General features: G+C 40.1%; 1 protein-coding gene across 1 annotated transcript in view; it reads right to left on the bottom strand.

The window, feature by feature from the left end:
• COQ8A (coenzyme Q8A) overlaps positions 1 to 13,589 on the bottom strand; it is a 49,602-nt gene extending 36,013 nt beyond the window's left edge. The window contains exon 1 of the mRNA XM_075863425.1: positions 13,470 to 13,589. The gene's annotated coding sequence lies outside the window, so the exon portion shown is untranslated. The remainder of the gene's footprint in view (positions 1 to 13,469) is intronic.
• Between the last annotated feature and the right edge of the window lie 748 nt (positions 13,590 to 14,337).

The raw sequence follows: 14,337 nt of genomic DNA, 5'->3' as shown, positions 1-14,337 counted from the left end.
GTGTACCATTATAATATTCCATGTGTCCGTCTCTCACCTGTTATTTATCTCTATATATCAGACTGGGATGGTTGCTTAGCAGCAGTGGATCCGGCTCGGTGACTACTTTCTCTACTTGAGATCTATGGGTCACCCATCACAGGCTTCAGCACTTCCTCTACCACACTAGTATTACAGAGGGGGGGACAGAAACTTCTATCATCAGCTGCCACTGATACTTATGTTCCGGTCACACAAGTGTAGAAGAATATAGTGCAGCCTCCCTGTCTGTATACTTATGGTTTCTCAGCTTATTTAGGAGAATACGGAGAGAATGATAATCACAGTGTCCCCCAGCATGCAGACATGGTATGGTCTTTAGCTGGTCATTTGCTGAAGCATCATGGGATTGATAGCAAAGCAGAGAGGAAGAGAAAGCTGGGGAAGTCTAAGAATCAAGATGAAGAACTGTCAGGAGCGGGGATAGGTCCCCTTTAATTTAGCAAAACAAAAAAAACAGGTAAATTAGTCATGTGAAGAGAGCCTTACCGGTACATTATTTGTAACGCTAGGATTTACAAAATGTCCAAAATAACGGCATCAAGTAGAGAGGTGATAATGTGGAGGGGTCACTTTATGAAGGACACTATGGAATGATTAATCCTCAAGGCATCTTTACAAAACAACGAGCGAAAAAATTAACCTACCAAAGTCCTTGGTAACGTTTCTAATCGTTCCACTAAAGTAAATCATTGGTGGTTTTTTCCGTCCTCTTTTCCTGCTGACCTTGGTGAAGGAATCAGACACTCACATCGCGCAATATTCCCCAGGTCACACAGGCAGGAAAATAAGATGTACATGATCAGGACACCGGAATATTCAATACGGAGAGCGTGGTACAACAGGAGGGCATAACTTACAGCGCAGTATAATGCCTCGAAGGAAGATTTCTGAACATCCCTGCTGACAGATGAGGCTTTGTTACAGTGTAGGTAAGAGGTTCCAGCCTGAAGAGGAAAGAATTGTATGGCCATGTTTAGCTAGACTGGGTACATTACAACAAACCGCAGCTATAGGAACATATTCGAGTTTCCTTTCATTGACAGCAGGCACAGTTCTTGAAGATAAGAGCGGCATTTACATAAAACCCTGTCCGATTATTCAGAGAAAACTAATGTGAAGGAACATGAAAGTCTGTATAAAGATTTTGTATATTTGTTTTGGCCTATTTATCGGATGACTTACAAATACAGCGAAAACTCGGACAACCACCCAAAATTGCCATGAAAAATGGTCTTTTAGAGGGGACGAAACATATAAAATATAAGGCCCCACGCACAGGACCGTAAAATCGCCCGTAATTACAGGCCCATTCATTTCTATGGCAGAATGTCCCAGCTGTAGAAACCGGACGTAAAAAAATAGGACATGTCCTATTTTTTATTTTACAGACCGTGCTCCTATACTTTATAATGGGAGCATGGCCCGTGAAAACGGCTGAGGGGCCTTCATCTAGGCTGCCGTGAAAAGCTGTCAGCCTTGCCTAAGTCCTGCATGGGTGTCCCGTGCAGGCTGGGGTGGGTGCTCGGCCCTCTCATGACAGCCGGGCTCCTGCTCCAACGGTAGCCATCAGAGTTTACTTAGAACGCGGCCGGTTAACCCGTTAAATCTTGCGATCAATAGCGACCGCGGCATTTAACTTGTTTACATAGGGAGGGAGCTCCCGCTCACCCATTGGCAGCACGCAAATGCAATCGTAAGCCTACGATGGGGTGTTATGGCAGTCGGAGGCCTAATGAAGGCCCCTATGCCTGCCCCGGCTTTATCTATATCTATAAGGTCGTGCCAGAGGCAAAACAAAGGCGAAATTGCTATTTTTCCATTGCAATACAAAAAAAAAAAAAAAATCATAATAAAAAGTTAATCAATAAGTCCCATGTACCCCAAAACACTACCAAATCAAAACTCTGTCTCATCCCGCAAAAAAACAAGCCCTCACATCGCTACATTGACGTAAAAAGACTATGCAAAAATAAAATTTAGTTCAAAAGAGATTGTATTCTGCAAAAAAAAGTCATAAAAACCTCTACATATGTGGTATCATCGTAATCGTACCGGCCTATAGAATTAAGGTAACATGTTATTTATGCCGCACAGTGAACAGCGTGAAATTTTAAAAAAAATGCATAGAAAAAGGGGCGGAATATCAGTTTCTTTTCTATTTCCCCCTAAAAAAAAGTCAATAAAAAAAGTTATGTGCACCCCAAAATGGTGCCATTAAAAAAAGTACAGCTAATCCCGCAAAAAATAAGTCCTTATACAGCAATGCGGACAGAAAAATAAATAAAAAAAAAACTTCTAGCTCTTTGAATGCGACTATAGAAAAACGAAAAAAAAAAAAAATTGCTTGGTCATTAGGGCCTAAAATAGACTTGTCACCAAGGGGTTAAAGGGATTTCCAGACAAACGTTTGCTGGATTAGTGTATACATAAGATATATACAGGCCACACACACACATTACCCACTACAGATCCAGTATGGCCGCCTTTTATTTAGTGCCCCCCAGTTTTTACTAATCGGTGTCTCGCCGTTACTGGCGTCGTGGTTGTCGCTGTTTCCCCGAGTAACCATTTGAGCTGTTCTTTAAATAGCCGGTAACTGAATAATCCGATAGACTTTGCTCTGCCCGATGAAAAGCTGCTTAATGGGATTACAGGGGCAGGAGTTTTCTTTTTTTAATTATTTACTGAGAGGAGAGTGGGCAGGCGGAGATATGAGCAGGATATAGGTAAACCTCAGATTCCACTGTGTGCCCGTCCCATAATCAGTGCGACATGACTATTACACGACTCCGGTTACCTAGCAACCACGTGACTCCGTCTGGGTGACTACCATTTTATTCCATGTAGCTCCATGAGCAGAGGTGGTCACAGGACGTTTTAGCTGCTTTACATTAGACGGTCTCTCCGGGCTTCAGACTTAATTTGTGGGGGGTTTTTCCCCACTTGGACCTTGGCAGGGACAGTACCGTGAAAATGGGAATTGTCCAACTTTATGGTGAACACATCCAAGAGTGGGGGAGGGGGTGGTAAACATTCAGGGACATTTTCACTGTAGGTAAATGGCGCCAGAGGTGTCTAGTTGTCGCTTATCTCCCTTCCTCCTTACAAATGATTTGTGGAGCTGATCAGACAGGTTTATGGGGAGTCAGGGAACGTAATGTTCGGCCGAATAATAGTTTGGCTCTTCGGTCTATGGCTATTTTTTGGCCACGTAAAAAGTTAGTGCCGCCATTATCCTGATAGTTTCTGCAGCAATTCCGTTACGTGTGGATACGACCTAAAACTAGTAGACATTCCGCTTCGGAAAAACCGCACCATTTCCTGCGTTTTTTACTTCAGAAGATGGTGCGGATTTTGCAGGGTTTTCCTCAATGTTGGGGATGGCGACATCTCCTTTGAAAAACGCAGCAATTCAGTCCACTATCCGGAGCAGGAATTGACACGCTGTGATACGCACCAATTTCTGGTCGGAGATTTTACGCAGCGTGTGGATGATATTTGTCACATCTCACCCACTTTGCTGCTACTTTATTCTGCTGCGTATTTTCAATCTGCAATTCTGGACGGAAAATTACGCAGCAATTCCGTTACGTGTGGATACGTTTTTGTGTCGGGTCATGTTTTTGCAGGTTAACCTTTTTTAGCCACCTGATCAAGAACAGCACCCAAATCTACTGGACCACTTTTGCCATTTGTTCTGGGGTAATTTCTGCGAGTGGCTAAATCATCTTATCTAACTTGTAAAAATTATTTTTGGGTTTAAAGCAGAAAATATAAAATATTTCCATGTCGAACTACCGTTAAAATGAACTGGTAAAGAATCGGTCACCTGTAAGTGCTATTATTATCTGCCAGATCTGCCCCGGTCACCTGTAAGTGTTACTATTATCAGCCAGATCTGCTCCAGTCACCTTTAAGGGTTATCTGCCCGGTCACCTGTAAGTGTTATTATTATCAGCCAGATCTGATCCAGTCACCTGTAAGGGTTATTATCTGCCAGATCGTCCCCGGTCACCTGTAAGTTTTATTATCTGCCAGATCGTCCCCGGTCACCTAGAAGTGTTATTATCTGCCAGATCTGCTCCGGTCACCTGTAAGTGTTATTATTATCTACTAGAGCTGCCCGGACACCTGTAAGTGTTATCTGCCAGATCTGCCCCGGTTACCTGTGAGTGCTATTATTATCTGCTAGATCTGCTCCGGTCACCTGTAAGTGTTATCTGCTAGATTCACCTGGTCACCTGTAAGTGTTATTATCTGCCAGATCTGCTCCGGTCACCTGTAAGGGTATGTTCACACTGACTTTTTTTGCAGGCAGAAAAATCTGCCTCAAAATTTAAGGAATTTTGAGGCAATTTTTTAACCTGCCTGCACTTATTGCTGCGTTTTTTGCTGCATTTTTCGTCCGTGGCGTTTAAGCGCTGTGGGCAAAAAAAACAAAAACGCAGCAAAAAACACTTTCTCTGCCTCCCATTGACGGCATTGGGAGGTCAGAGACTGAAACGCCTGAAGAGCGAGTAGGAAAAACGCCTCCACCTCCCATTGAATTCAATAGGAGGCATTTTCAGAGCAATTTCCAACACTTTCTGCATCAAAAACAGCGCCAAAAAATGCTGCATGAACTAGGCCTAAGTGTTATTATTGTGAAGTAGAAGTGTCTAGGAAAAACCACTCAGTCACGAAGAAGTAGACTGCGCAAACTGCCAGAGCGGGGTCACAGAGTGCCGAAACACGTGGCGGTAATAATCGCCTATCCTCCATCACTCACTACAGACTGACTCTGGAAGTGACTACAGCACCAGAACCGTGCTTCATTAAATGGGTTTCTATGGTCGCTGCACACAAGTCTAAGATCATCACACACACACAATGCCAAGTGGCTGCTGGAGAGGTGTAAAGCACGTAGTCACTGGACTCTGGAGCAGCGTGTTCTCTGGAGTAATGTAGCACGGCTCACTATCTGGCAGTGTGATGGAGGAATCAGGCAGATGCCAGGACAACGCTACCTACCAGAACGCATAGTACAGTAACATACGGGGGAGGAGGTATAATGGTTTGGGGCTGTTTTTCAGGGTTTGTGAAGGGTTTTGTTAATGCTGCCGTCCATAAAGACATTTTACTGAATTGTAGCTTCCATCTTGGTGGTAACAGTTTGGGGTTCGGCCCTTTCCTGTTCTAGTATGACCGCTACTGTGCATAAAGCGGGCACCTTATCGACACGCCGATTGGGAGCTTCTCCCCAACGTCAGCGCCTGGCCTCAAATTCTCTTCTGGCTGAGTGGGCACAAACTGACACAAACCCAAAAATCATGTCCTAAAGCCTTTTAAGAAAAGAAGAAACTGTTCAACCCACATAAAGGGGACCAACTCCAAATGAACGCCCACGGTTCTGGAATGGGATGTCCATAAAGTTCATATAGATGTGATTAGGGGTCCACATACTTTTGGCCAGTAAGTTTTATTTCAGGGCAGCTGGAGAAAAGTCATTGAGTCTTTATTCTCGTTATGTCATTTACCCTATAAACGCAGAGGGACGGGGTGGAGGCTCTTTCTGCCCTCACCAGATGTCTCTACAGGGAGAAGGTGCGATTCTCTCCGTCATATCATTGATTTAAATAATCTGAAAACTTCATCTGGATTTACAGCGAGAACAAAACCACGAAGAAAGAATCTCCCGATCTTTGTCCACAGCGCCAGCACATTGATCATGATGGTTTCTCAAAAAGTCACTATTCAAGTTTTATATATTTTTCCCAAAAAAGTTCTCTGGTACAGCAAAACAACGTAAAAAAGGACAAGTAAATCTGTTCTCACAGCAGGTCTGAATCTGTCTGCCAAGATTACACAGCTATTCTTATAATACTTGTCCTTTAAAATGGATTATGTCTCGTTATATAACGATCTGACCTATAGAAAAAGAGGCAGTATTATAGTAGTTATATTCTTGTATATAGGAGCAGTATTATAGTAGTTATATTCTTGTATATAGGGGCAGTATTATAGTAGTTATATTCTTGTATATAGGGGCAGTATTATAGTAGTTATATTCTTGTATATAGGAGGCAGTATTATAGTAGTTATATTCTTGTATATAGGAGCAGTATTATAGTAGTTATATTCTTGTATATAGGAGGCAGTATTATAGTAGTTATATTCTTGTATATAGGAGCAGTATTATAGTAGTTATATTCTTGTATAAAGGGGCAGTATTATAGTAGTTATATTCTTGTATATAGGAGCAGTATTATAGTAGTTATATTCTTGTATATAGGAGCAGTATTATAGTAGTTATATTCTTGTATAAAGGGGCAGTATTATAGTAGTTATATTCTTGTATATAGGAGCAGTATTATAGTAGTTATATTCTTGTATATAGGGGGCAGTATTATAGTAGTTATATTCTTGTATAAAGGGGCAGTATTATAGAAGTTATATTCTTGTATAAAGGGGCAGTATTATAGTAGTTATATTCTTGTATATAGGAGCAGTATTATAGTAGTTATATTCTTGTATATAGGGGGCAGTATTATAGTAGTTATATTCTTGTATATAGAGGCAGTATTATAGTAGTTATATTCTTGTACATAGGGAGCAGTATTATAGTAGTTATATTCTTGTATATAGGAGCAGTATTATAGTAGTTATATTCTTGTATATAGGGGGCAGTATTATAGTAGTTATATTCTTGTATAAAGGGGCAGTATTATAGTAGTTATATTCTTGTATATAGGAGCAGTATTATAGTAGTTATATTCTTGTATATAGGAGCAGTATTATAGTAGTTATATTCTTGTATAAAGGGGCAGTATTATAGTAGTTATATTCTTGTATATAGGAGCAGTATTATAGTAGTTATATTCTTGTATATAGGGGGCAGTATTATAGTAGTTATATTCTTGTATATAGGAGCAGTATTATAGTAGTTATATTCTTGTATATAGGGGGCAGTATTATAGTAGTTATATTCTTGTATATAGAGGCAGTATTATAGTAGTTATATTCTTGTACATAGGGAGCAGTATTATAGTAGTTATATTCTTGTATATAGGAGCAGTATTATAGTAGTTATATTCTTGTATATAGGGGGCAGTATTATAGTAGTTATATTCTTGTATATAGAGGCAGTATTATAGTAGTTATATTCTTGTATATAGGGGCAGTATTATAGTAGTTATATTCTTGTATATAGGGAGCAGTATTATAGTAGTTATATTCTTGTATATAGGGGGCAGTATTATAGTACTTATATTCTTGTATATAGGGGCAGTATTATAGTAGTTATATTCTTGTATATAGGGGCAGTATTATAGTAGTTATATTCTTGTATATAGGGGCAGTATTATAGTAGTTATATTCTTGTATATAGGGGCAGTGTTATAGTAGTAATATTCTTGTATATAGGAGCAGTATTATAGTAGTTATATTCTTGTATATAGGGGGCAGTATTATAGTAGTTATATTCTTGTATATAGGAGCAGTATTATAGTAGTTATATTCTTGTATATAGGGAGCAGTATTATAGTAGTTATATTCTTGTATATAGGAGCTGTATTATAGTACTTATATTCTTGTATATATGAGGCAGTATTATAGTAGTTATATTCTTGTATATATGAGGCAGTATTATAGTAGTTATATTCTTGTATATAGAGGGCAGTATTATAGTAGTTATATTCTTGTATATAGGGGCAGTATTATATTCTTGTATCTAGGGGCAGTATTATAGTAGTTATATTCTTGTATATAGGAGCAGTATTATAGTAGTTATATTCTTGTATCTAGGGGCAGTATTATAGTAGTTATATTCTTGTATCTAGGAGCAGTATTATAGTAGTTATATTCTTGTATATAGGAGGCAGTATATTCTTGTATATAAGAGCAGTATTATAATAGTTATATTCTTGTATATAGGGGACAGTATTATAGTAGTTATATGCTTGTATATAGGAGCAGTATTATAGTAGTTATATTCTTGTACATAGGGGGCAGTATTATAGTAGTTATATTCTTGTATATAGGAGGCAGTATATTCTTGTATATAGGAGCAGTATTATAGTAGTTATACTCTTGTATATAGGGGCAGTATTATAGTAGTTATATTCTTGTATATAGGAGCAGTATTATAGTAGTTATATTCTTGTATATAGGAGGCAGTATATTCTTGTATATAAGAGCAGTATTATAATAGTTATATTCTTGTATATAGGGGACAGTATTATAGTAGTTATATGCTTGTATATAGGAGCAGTATTATAGTAGTTATATTCTTGTACATAGGGGGCAGTATTATAGTAGTTATATTCTTGTATATAGAGGCAGTATTATAGTAGTCATATTCTTGTATATAGGGGGAAGTATTATAGTAGATATAGTCTTGTATATAGGGAGTAGTATTATAGTAGTTATATTCTTGTATATAGGGGCAGTATTATAGTAGCTATATTCTTGTATATAGGGAGTAGTATTATAGTAGTTATATTCTTGTATATAGGGGCAGTATTATAGTAGCTATATTCTTGTATATAGGGGGCAGTAATATAGTAGTTATATTCTTGTATATAGGAGGCTGTATTATAGTAGTTATATTCTTGTATATAGGAGCAGTATTATAGTAGTTATATTCTTGTATATAGGAGAAGTATTATAGTAGTTATATTCTTGTATATAGAAGCAGTATTATAGTAGTTATATTCTTGTATATAGAAGCAGTATTATAGTAGTTATATTCTTGTATATAGGGCCAGTATTATAGTAGTTATATTCTTGTATATAGGAGCAGTATTATAGTAGTTATATTCTTGTATATAGGAGCAGTATTATAGTAGTTATATTCTTGTATATAGGAGCAGTATTATAGTAGTTATATTCTTGTATATAGGGGGCAGTATTATAGTAGTTATATTCTTGTATATAGGAGCAGTATTATAGTAGTTATATTCTTGTATATAGGGGGCAGTATTATAGTAGTTATATTCTTGTACATAGGGGCAGTATTATAGTAGTTATATTCTTGTATATTGGGGCAGTATTATAGTAGTTATATTCTTGTATATAGGAGCAGTATTATAGTAGTTATATTCTTGTATATAGGAGCAGTATTATAGTAGTTATATTCTTGTATATAGGAGCAGTATTATAGTAGTTATATTCTTGTATATAGGGGCAGTATTATAGTAGTTATATTCTTGTATATTGGGGCAGTATTATAGTAGTTATATTCTTGTATATAGGGGCAGTATTATAGTAGTTATATTCTTGTATATAGCAGCAGTATTATAGTAGTTATATTCTTGTATATTGGGGCAGTATTATAGTAGTTATATTCTTGTATATAGCAGCAGTATTATAGTAGTTATATTCTTGTATATTGGGGCAGTATTATAGTAGTTATATTCTTGTATATAGCAGCAGTATTATAGTAGTTATATTCTTGTATACAAGAGCAGTATTATAGTAGTTATATTCTTGTATATAGGGGCAGTATTATAGTAGTTATATTCTTGTATATTGGGGCAGTATTATAGTAGTTATATTCTTGTATATAGGGAGCACTAAATAGATGTAGCTTTGTTCATTAAGACAATGGACAACATTATTTAAAGCAGTTTATGCAAGATTTTGGCGTATGATGACGCGAGGCATGTTAGAAGGATATGAAGAGTGGGCATGATCTCAAAAAGAAACGTAGTTCAATCAAGATCACGTAAAAAAGGGAATTTTGCAAAACACCACCTGCTCATAATATATGTAATTTTACCTATGCTGCATCATGAGATTACTTTATAAAAAGCACCTGATACTCAAGACATTACCATTCACACAAAAAAAAAAAAAAACAGTAAAAGGGTCATGTTTCTTTAAGGCAGAAAACAAAATCTGGTTCGTCGTGCACACATTTTAACACAAACTGCTCTACCATCTCATCCCAACAAGCACAGACATTTATAAGCTAAAAAGGGCAGCAAGCCAACAACAACAATACAGACCTGGAAGAAGAAGCCGGCAGCAGCCAGAACTGGAACAACAAGGGGCAGACATGTCCAGAGAACGAGGGGTAAAAAGAACCAAACCTCCCTTCCCCCTTCCCCAGGTCCTCCCCGACCCACAGAGGACTGCAGCGCCACAAGAAGCAGAACTTCCATATAGTTACATCCCACATATTGAGTCATAACTAGAAACAATGTATCACACCCGGCATAACACAAGTAGGGGGCATTCTTCTGTTATAATGTCCTCAGGCTTGCAGTCTAATAGCCGAGCCCCCCCCCCCCCTCCAGCGTATAATAATCACCCTGCTGTAAATGTCAGGGCGGTCATGTAATAATTCTTCCTTCCTCAAGATCTTTGTCCTTCTACCAAATGTTTTTGACTGTTTTTCTATCTATTGGACAAGCAACTGGATGTGAACCATTTCTGTCGATCAAATCGCAATTGTGTCGCAAATTCAAGATTTCTCTACGGGTAAAGTCAGAGTGACCTTGTAATCATTACAAAAAAAAACAAACATCTGGACCACAGGGAAACAGACGCAGCGGCCAAACGTTACGGAAATCAGGGGTGTATTGACAATCGCCAGAAGAAACTGTGTGAAAAAGCGCGGTATTCACGGTAGAAGTGCATATATTTTATTTCTCCACCTCCTCTCCCAGGAAAGGGGAATAAACCCCAAGTTGCGCACTCCTGATGGGACAAACACTCCAATTATTGTACAATGATCGATTATGCCACTTTAATATATTGGGTTTCTATTCTTTGCCCCTGTTCAAGACCTCTGCTTGCTCTTACTGAATGGGAACATTCTTGTTTACATCCAGAGGCAGAAAACTTGCACAGACCTAAGGCAAAGATCCGTGTAAACCATGGTCATGTGCATGGGGCCATATAAATGAATGGGTCTGCAAAAAAGCAGATAAAATGCAGCCGCAAAAGCAGTTGTGCGCAGGAGGCCTGAAACTTCACAGCTGAGAGTTTGTTACAATTGTATCCAGTCCTCTGAGCAAAACCAGGCTGATACATTGTTGCAAACTTTAAAGCCCAAAGAGATTTGTGTTGCTGATTTGTTTAGGATGGTCTGGATACAAATGTAGCAAACTCTCAGCTGTGAGAAACATGGATTACATCAATTTGTTATGCAGCGTAACATCTTTTGCAAGCTGCGCCAAAATTAGACGCTTCACCCTTCCTTTGTAGGGCGTCGTTACTATGCACCAGCGTTCATGCAGATCAGGTTTACATTCAGAGCTCACTATCTACTCCATGTGCCCCTGAGCTGCACAGAAGGTCACTCTGCCAAGGTCAAAACAGGGCATTCCCCAGTAGTAACAGAGCAGGTGGCATAGAGGGCATCACCAGTTGGGCCAAGAGCAGTCATAGAAACAACAACAACCACCCCCGGCTCTGATACAACGTCATTTATAGTCATCAATAATGAAAGATCTGCAAGTCCCAGGGCATCAGACAATGAAGTGTCCTAGATTCCTAACACTCCCTCCGGCTACTCAAGTCTGTGCCAAGTCAGAGAAAAACTCAGCCAAATCTTGTGCAACCAACTTATACGGAGAGAAAAAGAGCAACGACCATAATACCCCCCCCCCCAATAACTGCTACACACAACGACTCGTGATACAAAATGACCATTATTATAAATCAAATATTCATATAAAATAAGTGCCCCCCTATAACAGCAGTCAATGCTACAGTCAATGCTATAGGGGACCCCTTTTCAAGCCCATAACTTGCCCCTAGGTCTCCAGATGTGCAACAACACTAATGATGGGAGTTGTAGTCTTGCAGCAGGTTGGCGGCCGCTTTATGACTTTTTGGTTCACCCAGAGTCCTGGTAAAATTATGATCACCTCTACAATGTTCACTATAGGGAAAATGTCGCAAGCGACCTTGCACCCATCGCACAAAACGTGACCATATCGCAAAATTGTGCCGCAACTTCACCGTGATACATGGGCAGCCTCGAGTCGCTGCGCAGCTCCCGTCTGGCGTGCACAGGAACTCCCTCGCAACAATGTTACTATTATCATTCGATACAAAAACATGAATAATGCTAGTAAGGGTCTGTTCACATCTGTCTCCGCCGCAGATCCGGCCGAAAATACCGTAAACTATAGCGCAGCACGTTGCTCTACTGTTTCCAGTAAATCCACGGACACCCCGACGGTACTCATTAAAGTCAATGTGTTCTATCAGGGGCCGGTGGTGCCAGTCGTGCAACAGAACTGGCACTTCCAGTATTATCGTTGTTCTGCTCTTCTGACGGAGCAGAACTGGAAGACCAACGCAGGTGTGAACAGGCCCTAACAAAGTGCGTTTCAGTTTTCTGTCGGAGGTATGTTGGGCAGATAGGGGATCTGATACTACACTAAACACAATTTCCAGGATACATCGGGTCAATAGACCCCTATAGATACAGGGTGAAAACTGGCTGGTAGAAAAAAAAAATTTATAACAAAAATCAATAAAAAAAAAAAAAAATCAATGAAGTTGAACCCATTATCCAATGGTGTGGAAGAAAAACAACCCGCACAAGACAGAAAACACTCGTCACCTCTATCTTTACACACAGAATATGGCTCCGTTCACACTAAGTCGCTCTCCGTTCCGTGAGGCTTTCTCCTTGATGGTACCGCCATACTATCCAAGATCAAATTAAAAAAAAAAACATTAGCCTATCAAAAAGGTTAATGGGATCCATTACAAGACAGATCATAGCGGATCCTGCAGCCATGACGCCAGCGTGTATGGAGATTCCTCGCAACAAAGTTACTTTTAAACGCAAAGACAAAACTAAATATCAACCCCAATCACACAGCAGCTATAAAACTGTCACACAACGTATCGTTACAATCATCGGCGCAGATACAAGTAAACGTTCCCTCGCCACCGCCCGTTCTGCCCCGGTCCTGCCACACCCCTCACCTCCAGCTGGCACAAATATTCACAGAAACACAATGCATCCACGTAGGTCAGCATCCCGCAGCGCTCCGCCAGGCGGGAAACTACAACTCCCAGCAGGTGGCGGTCAATGCATGCTGAGAGTTGAAGTTTTACAACTGTCAAAGAGTCACAGATTGCAAACCACAGCAGCTACGATGTATCCAACTTGTATTACAGAGGCATTTGGAGCACATAAATTTGACGCAAACATGGAAAGTCTATCAGCACCCCTCTACATGCGTTTTTTTTTTTGCAAATACATACTACCATTAAAATTGACGCACATCTTTCACAAACGCAGAATTGAATTTTTTTTTCCACCTTTTTAGGCGCATGCCAATATCTACACATATATTACATGTGTATGTATACTAAGAGGGGGTGTTTGCATGTTGCATGTGTGTACATATATATGTGACGTGTGTAGTATGTATGTGCACACGTGACTGTAAGGTCACAGCAGTCTATGTAGTACGTACAGCACCGTGCACACCAGCAGGCCCACCCGTCTCCTCTCCGGGCTGCAGGCTCCTGTCTTCTCCCGTCCTCCTCTCTCTGACACGAGGTGCTCTGTGTTTACCAGCGGCGCTCACCAAACCACCCCAGACCTCCTCTGCGGCTCCGCCCCTTTTCTTTCATGAACCTCGTCTATTGGCTGCACAAACGCTGAGCTGAAAACCGATTGGTTAACGCTGCTGCCGGTCACGGAGCGTGCCTAGAGCGTGTGCATAGCGGCTCAGCCAATCGGATAGCGATGGGCATGTCAGTCGGTAGAGCAATAACAAGTCCGAAAGCCAATCAGAGCGCGGCAATCCCAGAACACCCCAGGTGTCCGCAATAACAAGAAAGTTGTCACTTGTCAGCGCCTTCCAGATGCCGGCCCAGAAGTCACCGCCGCTAAACGAGAACATAGACGTAGCCTGAGTGTGCAGGTCAAAATAAGGAGCTGCACGTGAAGGGGTCGTGTAATATGGCTCAGGCTTCACGATAGTTTATTGCATGTAATGTCTTGGGATCGCACCGCGACATCATGTGTGATCACTACATCGTGCAACTTAGGGGGAGGAGCCTTGTTTTTAGAGGTAAATGTAAGTTGCATTGCCATATTGCGTGAAATCACGAGCGCACAAAACCATATACGATTTCAATGGACGCCTAGAGGAAAAATGTCATGCAATTTGCGATTATTGCAAGACTAGCGTTTCATACGGGAGTCTAAGGCTATGTTCACACACAAAATAAAAAACATCTCAAAATACGGAGCTGTTTTCAAGGGAAAACAGCTCCTGATTTTCAGGGTATGTTCACACGCACTATTTACGGACGTAATTCGGGCGTTTTTGCCCC

The sequence above is a fragment of the Rhinoderma darwinii genome, chromosome 4, assembly GCF_050947455.1.
Source record: "Rhinoderma darwinii isolate aRhiDar2 chromosome 4, aRhiDar2.hap1, whole genome shotgun sequence".
NCBI classification, from domain to species: Eukaryota; Metazoa; Chordata; class Amphibia; order Anura; family Rhinodermatidae; genus Rhinoderma; species Rhinoderma darwinii.
This window is presented reverse-complemented; position numbering and strand designations above follow the sequence as displayed.